This window comes from Psammomys obesus, unplaced genomic scaffold (genome assembly GCF_907164565.1).
Source record: "Psammomys obesus unplaced genomic scaffold, mPsaObe1.curated_primary_1811, whole genome shotgun sequence".
Lineage (NCBI taxonomy): Eukaryota > Metazoa > Chordata > Mammalia > Rodentia > Muridae > Psammomys > Psammomys obesus.
In genome coordinates this window covers 28,312,843-28,330,937 of record NW_026591086.1, presented here as the reverse complement: position 1 = coordinate 28,330,937, position 18,095 = coordinate 28,312,843, and positions in this window count along the sequence as shown.

Below are 18,095 nucleotides of genomic sequence, written 5' to 3'. Positions count from 1 at the left end.
CTCATAGATCAAAAAGAGTTAACAATACTGAATCTGACGTTGATTTGGATTTGAAAAAGTGAATATGTGTTAATCATACCAGATATGTAATTCACCTCAACATATATTTATTAAGGTTGGGAAGCAGGAACAATGAAGATAAATGTTTAGCTTCATCTACTGAAGGAGTATAGAATCTTCAGACGTTTGAGGAGCAGCTCAGTTATAGGAAAAGACAAGACAGTTTCATTTACAAAAAAAAACCTGTTTGGTCAGTAAATGTGCATTTATTAATACATTTCTCATTATTCACTTTATGGGATGCAAATGAAAATATCACTGCATGGATAAATGGCTAAAATTATTGCTAACAGCAAGTGTTAGCAATGGTGCAGCACAGACATTGCTGATGATCGTGCAATGATTATATTTGACCATGCATTGTTGGTAATGCTACAAATTTGTATATAGCCAGTTTGAAAAAAAGAGATTTAAGTTGTTACATAAGAAAAGCTTACCTATGACATATAAAATCAACTCTCAGACATTCACTCAGGTAAACTGAAAATCCATGTTTGTGCAAAAAATCAGTACATGGATGTTTATAGAGATTTTACTAATGTTTCTTCAAAAAAGTAAAATCTCCAATAGAATTCAGGATGTGCAAAGAGATCACTATGTCATGATAACCTCTCAGCAATGAGGAAACAACTGTTTTTGTATACCAATTGTAAAACCAATCACAAAGGAGTCAGTTATTATTAAACCATTTACATATGAGTCAGGAAAAAATATAAGAAAAACTATACTCAGAGACTTTTTTAATTTAATATATATTACATGTGGTTATTGGAACAGAAAATATGAGAAACAGGTCAGTTTTCAACAGAAATTGGGCTCTACAAAGACATTTAAAGTAAAAAGATAAGAACTTTCGAGTGTTATTAATGTATGTACTATTAAAAACACCTGTAGACTTGAATGTGGGTTCATTAAAACACCCATAATCTTTATCTGGTGTCAATACTTGTCAGTTTCCAAAGGAAAGAATAAAGTAGGTGAGACCCTTTCTTGATTACATTGAAAAATTATTCACCATGGTTTTGAGGAACTTGAGAAAATAAAGACTAGAGTCAAGAAGGAACTGTATGAGAAAAAACTGCATAGCCTGCTCACATCTTGGTACATCACAAGAGATACCAAGCAAAGGAGAAATCCACTGAAAATTGTCTTGAGCCATGAATTCTAGAGACCTTGAAATAAATAATTGTTGGGTTGTCACTACACTTTAGTGTCTAGTTGCATACCAAGAGTAAATTATATCATGTCTGTATCTCATGAAAATTTATTGTAATCATATTAGTTTCTGAGTTTATAAGAAAAATTATAGAAGTCATAAGGTATTTTTATTCTGATGTTTTGTTTTATTTTGTTTTTAATCCAGGACAGTGGACAGTCAAAAATAACAAACATATCTATGTCATGTACTGAAATGAGAAATACTGGAGTAGAAAAGGTCTTATTTGGGTTGGTAAAAGAAGAGTTTGGTTCAATATAGGTTTCATTTGAATTATAATTTTCATATCTGTCTAGACTTGTGAAAACATATATATGTTTACATCACTTGCAAAAACAGTTTAAAAATTAAGATGTGTAGGATTTTTATCTACCAAAGGAAAATAATTTAACTTTTGTGCCACAAATAAAACTGTGTAGATATTAATATAATATTCTCAGAAATCCAAGATGAGAATTCACAACTATGAGAATTTTATTTTTTATTTAATTTTTGTGTTTTTATTTATATTTATAATTTATTACAATTTATTCAATTCATATCCCGGCTGTGACCCACTCCCTCGTCTTCTCCCAATCCCACTCTCCCTTCCATTTCTTCCCCTCACCCCTCCCCCTAGTCCACTGATAGGGTAGGACCTCCTCCCCTTCTATCTGACCCTGGCCTATCAGGTAAACTGAAAATCCATGTTTGTGCAAAAAATCAGTAGATGGATGTTTATAGAGATTTTACTAATGTTTCTTCAAAAAAGTAAAATCTCCAATAGAATTCAGACTGGCTGCATTGTCTTCCTCTGTGGCCTGATAAGGTTGCCAGCCCCTCAGGGGCAGGTATTCAAAGAGCAAGCTACTATGTTCATATCACAGACATCCCCTGCTCCCCTTATTAATGAACCCACATGGAGACTGGGCTGCTATGGGCTTCATCCATGTAGTGGTTCTAGGTTACAGCCATGCATGGTCCTTGGTTGGAGTGTCAGTCTCATGAAAGACTCCGGGTCCCACATTTTTGGTTCTGTTGTCCCTTTGTGGAGCTCCTGTCCCCTCCAGGTCTTTTATCTCCCCCTGCTTTCGTAAGATTCCCTGTACTCTGCCCAAAGTTTGGCTATGAGTCTCAGCCTCTACTTTGACACCTTGATTGGTGGAGTCTTTCACAGGCCATCTGTGGTAGGCTTCTGTCTTGTTCCCTGTCTTCTTCAGCTTCTGATATCTATAATCTTTTCCATTCTAACGAAGATAGAGCATCGTCCCTAGGGTCTTCCTTGTTGTTTAGTTTCTTTAGGAGTATAGATTTTAGTATGTTTATCGTATATTATGTCTTATAACCACTTATGAGTGAGTATATATCATGTGTGCTTTCTGCTTCTGGGTTACCTCACTCAAGATGATCATTTCTAGTTCTTACCACTTGCCTGCAAATTTCATGATTACCTTGTATTTAGCAGCTGAGATGTATTCCATTGTGTAAATGTATCACAATTTCTGTATTTGTTCCTTAGTGGAGGGACATCTAGGTTGTTTCCAGATTCTGGCTATTACAAATAGAGCTTCTATGAATATGGTTGATCAAGCTATACCACTCCTAGGCATATATCAAAAAAATGTTCAACAATACTATGACAATTTTATTATTTATTTATTTTTCTTTTTAATTTTTTTTTCTTTTTTTAAAATTTAATTTTTATTTATTACAATTTATTCACTTTGTATCCCAGGTACAGCCCCCTCCCTTGTCCTCTCCCAATTCCACCTACCCTCCCTCCCTCATCTCTTCCCATGCTCCTCCCCAAGTCCACTTAAAGGGGAGGTCTTGCTCTCATTCCATCTGACCCTACCCTATCAGTTCTCATCAGGAATGGCTGCATTGCCTTCCTCTGTGGCCTGGTAAGGCTGCTCTTCACTCAGGCAGAGGTATCAAAGAGCCAGCCACTGAGTTCATGTCAGAGACAGTCCCTGTTCTCCTTACTAGGAAACCCATTTGGACACTGAGATGCCATGGTCTTCATCTGTGTAGGTTATCTCCATGAATTGTCCTTGGTTTGAATATCAGTCTCATAAAAGACCCCTGTGCCCAGATGTTTGGTTTTCTTGCTCTCCTTGTGGAGCTCCTCTCCCCTCCAAGTCTTTCTTTCCTAAGATTCCCTGCACTCTGCCCAAAGCTTGCCTATGAGTCTCAGCATCTGCTTTGATACCCTGCTAGGTAGAGTCTTTCAGAGGCCCTCTGTAGTAGTCTCCTGGCCTCTGTTTTCTCCCTCTTCAGATTCCATCCTGATTGCCTTTCTGGATACAGATTGATCATCTTATGCAGGGTCTGCCTTCTTGCTTAGCTTCACCTGCTCAGTATTTGGAAACAATGAGAAGTCTCTCAACGAAGGAGTGTATACAGAAATTGTGGTACATTTACATTTACTATTTGCAGGCAAATGGTGAGAACTAGAAAAGATCATCTTGAGTGAGGTATCCCAGAAGCAGAAAGACACACATAGTATAAGTGGATATTAGAGATATAATATAGGATAAACATACTAAAATATGTATGAGAATTTTAAATGGAAGGGATGGGTAGACAGACAATGAGTAGCCTATGAAGGAGCACTTAGGCAGAAAGTTAGAAGGGCGGTCTCATGCATGAGGAACACTTTCAAGTCTAATGATTGGGGAGGACCTCCTCGCCTTTCATTTGACCCTGTTTTATCAGGTGTCTATAGGACTAACTGTGACTCTTACTACTCTTGTGTGTAAATTCCTGAGCCCTGACAGGAGTTTGATTAAAAAAAAATCACTTAAGGATGATTGTTCCACAGTCTCTCACTATCTGCATAAAATACAGTTGTGGATGTCTGCCTTAATTACTGTCTGCTGCAAAAGGAGCTTCCCTGATGAGGGCTGAGTGAAGGAAAATCAGTTTTCTTCAAGGAATGTCACAACATAGGGCCTGCTCCAAACCCGGGAGTATTTGTCCAACACAAACAGAACTCCATGGGTGTTTTTGTTTTGTTTTATTGAGTTTCTTATTTTCAGTCTATCTGTTTGATTTTTTGTTTTTCCTGTTTTTAGTTGGTTTTTTTGGTTATGTTTTTAGAGAGAATAATAAAATCAAATTGATTTAGGTAGGGATGTGGAAAGGACTGTGAAGGAGTTGGCAGAGGAGAATGAAAATAATCAAAGTATATTACATGAAAAATTAAAATAAACTTTTAAAAAGAATAATTTAGCTACGCAAACATTTAAATCATTAAAATTAAAATACACCAAATATAATTAATGTTTAAAATTTCTACATTTTAAGAAGGTAATTATACTTTGATATAGACAATTTAAAATACAATGAAATAAAAATATGCCAATTTTCTAAATATTAATCACAAAATATATTTTGTGCATAACATAGAAACTAATATGAATGTATACATATTGCTAACTAGTAATTATTTAAGGGAAAATAATACAGTTTGTTTCTTTGCTTATAATATTTTATAAGGATTCTCTGTAAACTATACCATATTTTTGATGATGATGGCTATTTGATCTATGAAAATTTATTGCTATAGACTATCACTCGCCCGTGTATAAATGATTTGATTGATTTTTTTAAGTGATAGTTTTTTAGAAAAAGTACTACCAATTATTAAATTTGAGTAGTTTATATACTGAATAATGACATCAATGTTTGAGAATTACAAATGCAAATGAGAAGATAAATTATTCAAAAAAAGCACTGGGACACCTTTTTTTGTTTAAGCAAGAACACATATTTTTAGCTTCTGCATTAAGTTCATTTGTAATGTGCCTTTTAAGGTTAAGAAGTATTTATTTGTTTTATCTATGGATTATATTAAAATTGTTGCCTGACAATAACTATGAGCTACAAATTGTACTTATATACATAATGCAGGTAGAATTCATGATTTTTTAATTCTATTTTGTTATTATTAAATTATTTTCTAATTCTAATTGTCAGACTCATAAAGAATTATCTGAAATAATCTGAAGGAAAGCAGCAAAGTAATTTTAATTATACTTTAAAATAATTACTAATTTATCTTTTCTAACGTCATATTTGTAGGGGAAAATAACCAAATGTTTACTACAGACAAGCTACTGAAAATTCATACCTGTATCAGGCAGGCATTACATTTTATCGTTCTACAGAATTCAACCCAAAATACTTTTCCCATTCAGATAAAAAATAATTTTCTACAGGTGGAGAACTTACAGGATAAATCTGTTCAGTGTGGCAAAAAGGGATTCATGACCCGGCTTCTATTAGCAGAAATGGGGTGTCTTTCAGCTATGTCTCCATAAGTTGCTCTGAAAAATACCTCTGTAAGTAAAGATTCAACCCAAGGGTTAGTTTTTACTGCAAGTTATAAACTTCAGGAAACTGGGTATATAATGGAAATGCTGACACAACCTTAAAAATAGATGCTTGAATGGAGCAACTCACATACTTCAATTCCTTTATTTCAGAAAGTGTGAGTGTTTATGCTGCCACTGGATAAAAGAATTGATGGAGAAATTACTCATGCTTGCTGAATTGCATAGTAATAAAATAAAGTCCTGCTAAATAGAGCTTTGGGTAAAATGGAATGTAGACTCAATTTTCCTACAAACCCCTTTTATAAGCTTTGTGTTTTATCACTTATTTCTACAAATCCAATACTTGTGTCATTTATTAATTTTGCATTTCATCTGCAAAGAGTTCACTGATGAAACATTTCATATAACAATGAGGAGTCAGTACACTATGGACTTCAGGCAGAAAATAGAGTTGCAGAAAAAAAAAATCAACGGTTAAAAACAGCATAAAGTCATGCAATCAGTTTTATGATAAGTAAATGAGTTTTTGAAAGTATTTTCACAATTGGATGCTACTATGAACAAGTTAAAGGAGACATTATAACTACATATTTATAATTTTAATAAACCAATGCTATATTATAAAAAACATAACATATTCTGAAATTACAACTTAAAAATTATGTTATTCCCTTGAGAATTTCAATATTTTAAGAACATAAAGTTTATTAATAAGCCTTTTTCCTTAATTTATGAGCAACCATAGTAAAAGACATTTTAAAAATTGACATTAAAATTCTAAGAAATGAATAATTTATCCTTTAAGGACTTGATATAGAGTTTTATATGATATGTACATAACCAACTTATTTGTTTGCACTAAGTGGCATGAAATATTTTTCATTGCTTAAGTCTCAGAGGAACAGTAAAACATGTAAACAATAAAAAAAGTGTTTTACTACACAAATGCTTAAAATAATGATAAAAAAATTAACAAAGACTCAATGATAATATGGGTTCTTTGAAAATCAAAAAATAAAAATGAAGGGGCATTTCTTTTGGATTTGAATGAAAATTTTAAATTTATTAGGGAGATCAAAAGAATATTTTGGACAATGATCCAGCTGAACGTGTCACTGGCTAAATATGCCTGCTCTTAGGCCTGATTAAATTTGATCTCACAATTTAGGAGGGAGCTGAATCCCACAAATTTTCTTCAAATTCCATACAGGTCACAAACACACTTTTCTTGAATTTTGTCATCCAATATATTTTGATTGTTTTTTACTTTCAAAAAAATTCCTCCCCAGTTGCTTCTCACCTCCCTACAAACCCATCTTTATGTTCATTTTCTCTCTCACTGTTTATTTTTTAACCAACCAAAACCAAAAGCAAACAAAACAACAAAAAGAAACACACAAAAATCCCCAAGAAACACAAAACTAGAGACCAACACATACAAACAAAAGACCCATAAGACAATAACCAAGTATCCAAACAAAGCAAAACTAGACAAAAGGAAAAAAAATCTACAGGAATACCATTGAATTAATTTCAGGTTGATCAACTACTCCTGGATGGCTTGCCTGCCATGGAGTGTGGCTAATATACACAATGAGATTCTAACAGAGAATATTTTTTTTTTCCTTTGCAGAAGATAGCTTCTTGGTTGTGACTAGGAGTCCATGTCCCCTTCCCCTCCTAGTGTTGAGAACTGTGTTTGGCTTAGACCTCTGTACAGGCACTGTGCTTCCTGCAGAATCTCTGTGCATTCTTATGTGCATCTCTCTTATGGTGTCTAAGAAGACAGTGTTTTCTTGGAGCCATCCATCTTTTCTTGCTTTTAACATCTTTCATCTTCCCCTGAGTCTTGATGAGAGGAGTTAGATAAAGATATCTCAATTATGATTAAGTGTTCCAAAGTCTTACAATTTTTGCACATTGTCCAAATGTAGATCTCTGTTACTTCCCATGTACTTACAAAGAAGATGCTGTAATGACAGAGGAGCAAAATACTGATGTATGAATATAGTAGAGTGTCATTAGGGATCATTTAATTCTATGTTCTCTTAGCAGAATGATAGTATTTGATTTTTGCCTAGGCCTGATTCCTACTTAGTCTCAAGTTGCTGGCCAATTTAGCAGTATCAGGTATGAATTTCATCTCATGGAGTGGTCCTTAAATCCATAAGAGGTTTATTTCTTCCATAAAATTTGTTTCACTATTGTACCACTATATCTTTCAGGAATGTTGCTGTTATAGGTAACACAATTTATATCTGGTTAATATTGATGCTTTTTCCTTAAGGTAGCATAGTAAGTACCTTTCAGTATCATAAAAACCAGTCCGAATAAATGAAGCTTTTATTTAGGCACCAGCTTTCCTCCTCCATGTTCAAGAAGATATGCAAGTCTTCGGAAAGAAGGCCTTAATTCACATTGTGGAGAATATCCAATAGCCTTGTCAATAGCCTGTGATGTTTGAGGGTATGTATTACGACATAGCCAGTGATTAGTCAATATTTTTTAAAAGAAATGAAGCACTAAAAAAACAAGTGCCAGCACTGTTGAAACAATTTACAGTTTGAGTTATAGAAACCTGTAAGTACTGCGTATATATTTCTGTAAATTCTGTACATTGGCAAAATGGTGATTTACAATGTGAGACAATGATAAATGCCAAATCAGTTCTCACAGATCATCCAAGTTATGGGAACTTATTGTGCAAATTTTTCTAGATAGGATGGGAATAGTAACTAAAATGAGAACAAAAGGAATAAAATTTATCTGTGATATACTATTTAATTAAAAACTGTTCACTAATGAGCCAAATTAAAGTCTTAATAAAATTATGCAGGATTGGATAGCAGTTGAATATATATATATATATATGGAAAAGAAAATTGATACCTTCAATTATTTTTTACATCTGAAAATAACTTTAGGTACTAAGTTTTTTGAAATAGTTCAGCGAATACAAAGTTAAATTTTAAATGCAAATCTAATATTTTTTGTTGAAATATATTACTTTGTTAGATTTATTTCCCCTACCAATTAATGGCTAGATTAGAAGATTTTGTATTAATTAAATGGAAGCATATGTAGTGTGCTTGGCTTGTAAGAAGTACTCAGTAGGTAAGTTTTTGCTGTTATTTAATGTAAACACCCACAGTGCTTTCTTTTTTTGCATTACTTTTAAGTCCACTAGACAGTGGCACAATTACCCTTTTGAAGTGTCTGTCCTAGATGTAACATTGAGCTGTGACAGATGGAAACTCAACAGCAGTCATGCAGAATATTTGCCAAGTGGGAGAGCCATCTAAAGAAGATGGCAGTAATAGAGTTCTTCACTGCAGGACCCAAAGCTCTACTGCCATCATTAATGATAATAGAGAGTGCTTGACGCCAGTGTGTCCATAACAACTCCATAAAAACCTGTGCTAAATACTCCAAGAAAAGATATGTTGACCTTCACATTAGAAAGCTAGGTGAATCCCACCATATCTCTTGCTCTTTTCCTTCCCTTATATTCACAAATAAATCAAATGAAGAATGAGCAATTCCATACATGATACACAATTGGCTCTGGCTAGTTGTATAAAAAAATAATACTGATTTATATGGATATAAAATTGGATTAGGATGATTTGATAAAGTTGTGAACTTGTGCCTTAGAATGTACAAGATGTTTTGAATTTGAATTTGATTTTTTTTATATATTTTTTTTATTTTTTATTTTTTTTATTTTGTTTTTCTTTTTAGTTACATTTTGTTAACTCTGTGTCCCAGCTGTATCCCGCTCCCTCATTCCCTCCCCAACCCCACACTCCCTCCCTGGTCTCCTCCCTGCCCCTTTCCAAGTCCACTGATAGGGGAGGACCTCCTCCCCTTTCATCTGACCCTGTTTTATCAGGTATCTTCAGGGCTGGCTGCAAAGTCCTCCTCTGTGGCCTAACAGACTGCTCCTCCCCTGGGGGGGAGGGGTCAAACAGCCTGCCCTTGAGATCCTGTTAGAAATAGTCCCTGTTCCCCTTACTTTGGAAAACTACTTGGTTACTGAGCTACCACGGGCCACATCCGAGCAGAAGTTCTAGGTTATATCCATAGATGGTCCTTGGTTGAGTGTCAGTCTCAGAAAAGACCCTGTGCCCAGATATATTTGGTCCTTGTAGAGCTCCTATCCTTTCCATATCATACTAACTTCCCTTCTTTCATATGATTCCCTGCACTCTGCCGAGGGTTTGGTTATGAGTCTTAGTGTCTGCTTTGAAACACTGCTAGGTAGAGTCTTTCAGATGCCTTTTGTGGTAGACTCCTGTCATAAGTTCAATGCACATCCCATTTGTCTTTCTAAATGAGGATTAATCACCTTCGCTTGTGTCCACTTTCTTGATTATCTTCTTTAGGTGTGTAGATTTCATTATGTTTATCATATCTTGTAGGTCTATATAAGCGAGTATATACCAAGTTTGTCTTTCTCCTTCTGGGATACTTCACTCAGAATGATCTTTTCTAGATCCCACCACTTGCCTGCAAATTTCATGATTTCCTCCTTTTTGATTGCTGAGTAGTATTCCATTGTGTAAAAATACCACAATTTCTGTATCCATTCCTCCGTTGATGGACATCTGGGTTATTTCCAAGTTCTGGCTATTACAAATAAAGCTGCTACGAACATGGTTGAACAAATGTCCTTGTTGTGTACTTGAGCAAATTTTGGGTATATACCTAGGAGTGGTATAGCTGGGTCTTGAGGTAGCACTACTCCTAGTTGTCTGAGAAAGCGCCAGGTTGACTTCCAAAGTGGTTGAACCAGTTTACATTCCCAACAGCAATGGAGGAGGGTTCCCTTTTCTCCACAACCTCTCCAGCATGTGCTATCACTTTAGTTTTTCATCTTGGCCATTCTGATGGGTGTAAGGTGAAATCTCAGGGTCGTTTTGATTTGCATTTCCCTGATGGCTAATGAGGTTGAGCATTTCTTTAAGTGTTTCTCTGCCATTCGATGTTCCTCTTTCAAGAATTCTCTGTTTAGCTCTGTTCCCCATTTTTTAAGTGGATTACTTGGTTTGTTGCTTTTCTGCTTCTTTACTTCTTTATATATACTGGATATTAGCCCTATGTCAGATAAAGGGTTGGTGAAGATTCTTTCCCAATCTGTAGGCTGTCTATTTGTTTTGATGACAGTGTCTTTTGCTTTACAGAAGCTTTTCAGTTTCATGAGGTCCCATTTATTGATTGTTGCTCTTAGAGCCTGTGCTGTTGGTGTTCTGTTCAGGAAGTTGTCTCCTGTGCCAATGAGTTCTAGGCTGTTTCCCACTTTTTTTCCCAAATGATTTAGAGTATCTGGTTTTATGTTGAGGTCCTTGATCCACTTGGACTTTAGTTTTGTGCAGGGTGATAAATATGGATGTATTTTCATTTTTCTGCATGTAGACATCCAGTTGGTCCAGCACCATTTTTTGAAGATGCTGTCTTTTTTCCATTGAATGGATTTGGCTTCTTTGTCAAATATTGAGTATTCATAGGTGTGTGGGTTTATTTCTGGGTCTTCTATGTGATTCCATTGATCCTCCTTTCTGTTTCTATGCCAATACCATGCAGTTTTTATTACTGTTGCCCTATAGTACAGCTTGAGATCGGGAATGGAGATACCTCCAGATGATCTGTTGTTGTACAGGATCGTTTTGGAGTTTCTGGGTGTTTTGTTTCTCCATATGAAGCTGAGAATCTTTTTTTCAAGGTCTGTAAAGAATTGAGTTGGTATTTTGATGGGAATTGCATTGATGGGAAAAGCAATCTGTAGATTGCTTTTGGCAGGATGGCCATTTTCACAATGTTAATCCTACCAATCCATGAGCACGGGAGATCTTTCCATCTTCTGAGATCTTTTTCAATTTCTTTCTTCAAAGACTTGAAGTTTTTCTCAAACAGGTCTTTCACTTCCTTTTTGATTGCTGAGTAGTATTCCATTATGTAAAAATACCACAATTTCTGTACCCATTCCTCCGTTGATGGACATCTGAGTTGTTTCCAGGTTCTGGCTATTACAAATAAAGCTGCTACAAACATGGTTGAGCAAATATCCCTTTTGTGTACTTGAGCAAACTTTGGGTATATACCTAGCAGTGGTATAGCTGGGTCTTGAGGAAGCACTATTCTTAATTGTCTGAGAAAGTGCCAGATAGATTTCCAGAGTGGTTGTACCAGCTTACATTCCCACCAGCAGTGGAGGAGGGTTCCCCTTTCTCCACAACCTCACCAGCATGTGTTGTCCCTTGAGTTTTTCATCTTGGCCATTCTGATGGGTGTAAGGTGATATCTCAGGGTCGTTTTGATTTGCATTTCCCTGATGGCTAATCAGGATGAGCATTTCTTTAAGTGTTTCTCTGCCATTCGATATTCCTCTACAGAGAATTCTCTGTTTAGCTTTGTCCCCCATTTTTTAAGTGGATTACTTGGTTTGCTGCTTTTCAGCTTCTTTAGTTCTTTGTATATACTCGATATTAGTCCTCTGTCAGATAAAGGGTTAGTGAAGATTCTTTCCCAATCTGTAGGCAGTCGCTTTGTTTTGATGATGGTGTCCTTTGCTTTACAGAAGCTTTTCAGTTTCATGAGGTCCCATTTATTGATCTATTTTCATTTTTCTGCATGTAACCTCCTAATTCTTGAATAACAGCTAACCTCTCTTTTTTGTCTGTTTTGACCCTAATTAGTGGCAAATAAAAGTTTACATGACCATGCTGCTGTACTCTTGCTGGTTTAACCTATAACCTTCTCTGCATATTAACTTTGGTAAATATTTACATGAGAATACTTTATTCACAAATACCCTAAAAACTAATGAGTGAAACAGGTTGGAGGATGTATTAAAGACATCATTTCCTCATTAGCCTTCAGCCCCCAATATTCAAGTGTTACCTCCTTTTGCTCACTGCACCCATGCCGTTTTCACACACATTTTTCACATGAAGGCCATGAGTTTGTCTACCTGAGACAATAAGGACAATAGGATAGACACTCTTTCTGTAGGACAATCAGCTTGTTTATACTGAGTTAGATTTAAAGCCTATGAACGAATAGAGAAAGGTGCTATTACTGTAATAGCTGGTCTAAAATACCACAGGATACAATAATATATAGAAAAGAGAACTGATGGATTATTTATTTTTCCTCTAGGTTAGCATATTTCAGTGACACTAAGGTCTGCACTGTTCATTTTTACTCTTTGCTAGTATTTACTACAGAATATATTAATAAATACATTTAAATTATGAATAACACAGCATTTATAATTCTAAACTTAATAATATTAAATTGAATATTTTAAAACATTAAACAATGAAAAGATATCTTTCTGAAAGAAAGATAAAGAACAATATAGTTACTTTGACTTTAAAGCTACCACTATGACTATTTCAAAAAACAGTTATTTATTTTTTATAGGGTATAATTTAATTTTTTAATGTTTATTTTAATCTCTAAGATGCTTGCTAGTCAGCTATTACTGAAAAGACATAAAATATTATTTTTTTTTATTTTTATAAAAATTAACTATAACTTATTCACTTTATATCCTGATTGAAGCTCCTCCCTAGCTTCCTTCTGTTCCATTCTACCTCCTTCTTTTCTCCATACCCCTCCCCTAGTCCACAGAAAGTGGGAATCTTCCTCCCCTAACTTCTGACTCCAGCCAATTAAGTCCCAACAGGAGTGCCTGCATCGTCTTCCTCTGTAACCTGGCCAAGCTACCTCACCAGGAGAGAGTGACCAAATAGCTGGTTATAGAGTCCATGTGAGAGACAGGCCCTGCTCCCCTTACTAGGGTACCCACATGGAGACTGAGCTGCCTATCAGCTACATTTGAGCAGGGAGTTCTAGGTCCTCTGCATGCTTTGTCCTGGGTTGCTGCATCAATCTCTGTAGGCTCCCCTGGGCCCTGATTTTTTGGGCTTTGTTGGTCTCTTGGTCCCAGATTTTTTGGCTTTGTTGGTCTCCTTGTGGAAGGCCTGTCTGCTCCTGTCACTTTATCCCCACCTCAACTCTTTCTTTTTTTTTTAATTTAATTTAATTTTTTTTCTTATCAGTTACATTTTATTAACTCTGTATCCCAGAAGTGTCCCACTCCCTCATTCCCTCCCAATCCCACCCTCCCTTCTTCATCTCTACAGTGCCCCTTTCCAAGTCCACTGATAGGGGGACCTCCTCCCCATTCATCTGATTCTGTTTTATCAGGTATCTTCAGGACTGGCTGCAAAGCCCTCCTCTGTGGCCTAACAGGACTGCTCCTCCCTTAGGGGGTGGGGAGGCCAAAGAGCCAGTCATTGAGTTCCTGTTAGAAATAGTCCTTGTTCCCCTCACTATGGGAAACCAAATGGTTACTGAGCTACCACAGGCTACATCTGAGCAGAGGTTCTAGGTTATATCCATACATGGTCCTTGGTTGAATGACAGTCTCTGAGAAGACCCTGTGCCCAGATATATTTGGTCCTTGTGGAGCTCCTATCCTTTCCCCATCATACTAACTCCCCTTCTTTCATATGATTCCCTGTACTCTGCCGAAGGTTTGGAGAGTCTCTGCACTCTGCCTAAAGTTTGACTGTGAGTCTCAGCATCTGCTTTGTTCCCCTGCTGAATGGAGTCTTTCAAAGGACATCTATGGTGGGCTCCCTTCCTGTTCCTTTTTTTCTAACTCTTCTGTTGTCTATCCTGTTTTCCTTTCTGAATAAGAATTAATCATTTTCCCTAAGGTCATCCTTGTTATTTTGCTTCTTGAGATCTGTAGATTTTAGTATGGCTATCTTGTATTATATAGTTAATATAGTATATAGTTAATATCTACTTAGAAGTGAGTATATGCCATGTGTGTCTTTCTGGGTCTGGGTTACCTCATTCTAGATGACCTTTCCTAGTTCTATACATTTGCCTGAAAATTTCATGATTTTTTATTTTTAATTAATTAATTAATTATTTTGTTTATTACAATTTATTTACTTTGTATCCCAGCTGTAGTCCTTTCCCTCATCCCTTCCCAATCACACCCACTCACCCTCTTCTCCTCTTATACCCCTCCCCAGTCCACTGATAGAGGAGGTCCTATTCTCCTTCTATTCAACCCTAGCCTATCAGCTCTCATCAGGACTGGCTGTATTGTCTTCCTCTGTGGCCTGGTAAGGCTTCTCTTCCTTCAGGGGGTGGTGATCAAAGAGTCAGCCACTGAGTTCATGTCAGAGACAGTCCCTATTCCCCTTACTAGAGTCCCAATTGGACACTGAACTGCTATGGCCTACATCTGATCAGGCGTTCTAGGTTATCTCTATGCATGGTCCTTGTTTGGAGTATCAGTCTTAGAAAAGACCCCTGTGTCCAGACTTTTTTGGTCCTGCAGTTCTCCTTGTGGAGCTCCTGTCCCCTCCAGGTCTTTCATCTCCCAATCTTTCATAGGATTCCCTGCACTCTACCCAAAGTTTGGCTATGGGTCTCAGCATGTCTTCTGAAGCCCTGCTGGGTAGAATCTTTCAGAGGCCCTCTGTGATAAGCTTCTGTCCTGTTCCCTGTTTTCTCCCTCTTCCGATGTCCATCCTGTTTGCCTTTCTGAATGAGGTTTGAGCATCTTATTCTGGGTCCTCCTTCTTGCTTAGATTTTTTTAAGTGTACCGATTTTAGTATGGTCATCCTATATTATATGCCTAATATCCACTTATATATGAGTATATACCATGTGTGTCTTTCTGCTTCTGGGATACCTCACTCAGGAGGATCTATTCTATTTCCCAACATCTGTTTGCAAATTTCATGCTTTTCTTGTTTTTTTTTTTTTGTTTTGTTTTGTTTTTTGTTTTTTTTAATTTTTTATTAATTACACTTTATTCATTTTGTATCCCCCCATAAGCCCCTCCCTCCTCCCCTCCCGATCCCACCCTCCCTCCCCTTTCTGCATGCATGTCACTCCCCAAGTCCACTGATAGGGGAGGTTCTCCTCTTCTTTCTGATCTTAGTCTATCAGTTCTCATCAAAAGTGGCTGCATTGTCATTTTCTGTGGCCTGGTAAGGCTGCTCCCCCCTCAGGGGGAAGTAATCAACGAGCAGGCCAATCAGATTATGTCAGAGGCAGTCCCTCTTCCCATTACTATATAACCCACTTGGACACTGAACTGCCATGGGCTACACCTGTGCAGGGGTTCCAGGTCATCTCCACGAATAGTCCTTGGTTGGAGTATAATTTTCGGGGAAGTTCCCTGTGTTTAAATTATCTTGTTCTGTTGTTCTCCTTGTGGAGTTCCCGTCCCCTCCAGCTCTTACTATTTCCCACTTCTTACATAGAATTCCATTCACTCTGCCCATCAGTTGGCCATCAGGCTCAGCATCTGCTTTGACAGTCTATACTGCAGAAGCTTTCAGAGGCCCTCTGTGGCAGGTTTCAAGGTTGTTCTCTTTTCTTCTGGCTTTCAGAGGCCCTTTGTAGCAGGTTCCGAGGTTGTTTCCTAATTTCTTTTTCTTCTGATGTCCATACTCTTTGCTTTTCAGGATGGGGATTGAACATTGTAGTTAGGGTCCTCTCTTTTGCTTAGTTTGTTTAGATGTACAGATTTTAGTGGGTTTATTCTATATTGTATGTTTATATGAGTGAGTATATACCGTGAGTGTCTTTTTGCTTCTGGGTCAACTCACTCAGGATGATCCTTTCCAGGTCCCACCATTTACCTGCAAATTTCATGATTTCCTTATTTTTCATTGCTGAGTATTACTCCATTGTATAGATGTACCACAATTTCTGCATCCATTCTTCAGTTGAGGGGCATCTGGGTTGTTTCCAACTTCTGGCTATTACAAATAAAGCTGCTACAAACATGGTTGAGCAAATGTCCTTTTTGTGTACTTGTGCCTCTTTTGGGTATATGCCTAGGAGTGGTATGGCTGGATCTTGAGGAAGCGCTATTCCTAGTTGTCTGAGAAAGCGCCAGATTGATTTCCAGAGTGGTTGTACAAGTTTACATTCCCACCAGCAGTGGAGAAGGGTTCCCCTTTCTCCACAACCTCTCCAGCATCTGTTGTCCCTTGAGGTTTTCATCTTGGCCATTCTGATGGGTGTAAGGTGAAATCTCAGGGTTGTTTTGATTTGCATTTCCCTAATGGCTAATGAGGTTGAGCATTTCTGTAAGTGCTTCTCTGCCATTTGATATTCCTCTGCAGAGAATTCGCTCTTTAGCTCTGTTCCCCATTTTTTAAGTGGATTACTTGGTTTGTTGCTTTTCAGCTTGTTTAGTTCTTTATATATATTGGATATGAGTCCTCTGTCAGATAAAGGGTTGGTGATGATTCTTTCCCAATCTGTAGGCAGTCGCTTTGTTTTGATGACGGTGTCCTTTGCTTTACAGAAGCTTTTCAATTTCATGAGGTCCCATTTATTGATTGTTGCTCTTAGAGCCTGTGCTGTTGGTGTTCTGTTCAGGAAGTTTTCTCCTGTACCAATGAGTTCTAGGGTATTCCCCACTTTTTTTTCTAGCCGATTTAATGTGTCTGGTTTTATGTTGAGGTCTTTGATCCACTTGGACTTCAGTTTTGTGCAGGATGATAAGTATGGATCTATTTTCATTTTTCTACATGTAGACATCCAGTTGGATGAGCACCATTTGTTGAAGATGCTATCTTTTTTCCATTGTATGGTTTTGGCATCTTTGTAAAAAATCAGGTGTCCGTAAGTGTGTGGGTTTATTTCTGGGTCTTCTGTTCGATTCCATTGATCTACCATTCTGTTTCTATGCCATTACCATGCAGTTTTTATAACTATTGCTCTATAGTACAGCTTGAGATCAGGGATGGAGATACCTCCAGAAGATCTTTTATTGTAGAGGATTGTTTTAGCAATTCCCGGTTTCTTGTTATTCCATACAAAGTTGAGAATTTTTCTTCCAGGTCTGTAAAGAATTGTGTTGGCAATTTAATGGGAATTGCATTAAATCTGTAGATTGCTTTTGGTAAGATGGCCATTTTTACTATGATAATCCTGCCAAGCCATGAGCATGGGAGATCTTTCCATCTTCTCATATCTTCCTCTAATTCTTTCTTCAGAGACTTGAAATTTTTTTCATACAAGTCTTTGACTTGCTTGGGTAGGGTTACACCAAGGTACTTTATGTCATTTGTGACTATTGTGAATGGTGTTGTTTCCCTAATTTCTTTCTCAGCCCTTTTGTCTTTTGTATACAGGAGTGCTACTGATTTTTTTGAGTTAATTTTGTATCCGACCACTTTGCTGAAGGTGTTTATCAGCTGATCCACCATATTAACAAACTGAAAGAAAAAAAACACATGATAATCTCCCTAGATGCTGAAAAAGCATTTGACAAAATCCAACATCCATTCATGTTTAAAGTACTGGAGAGATCAGGGATACAAGGCACATATCTAAACATAGTAAGGGCGATATACAGCAAGCCTATAGCCAACATCAAACTGAACGGAGAGAAACTTAAAGCAATCCCACTGATATCAGGGACAAGACAAGGCTGCCCACTGTC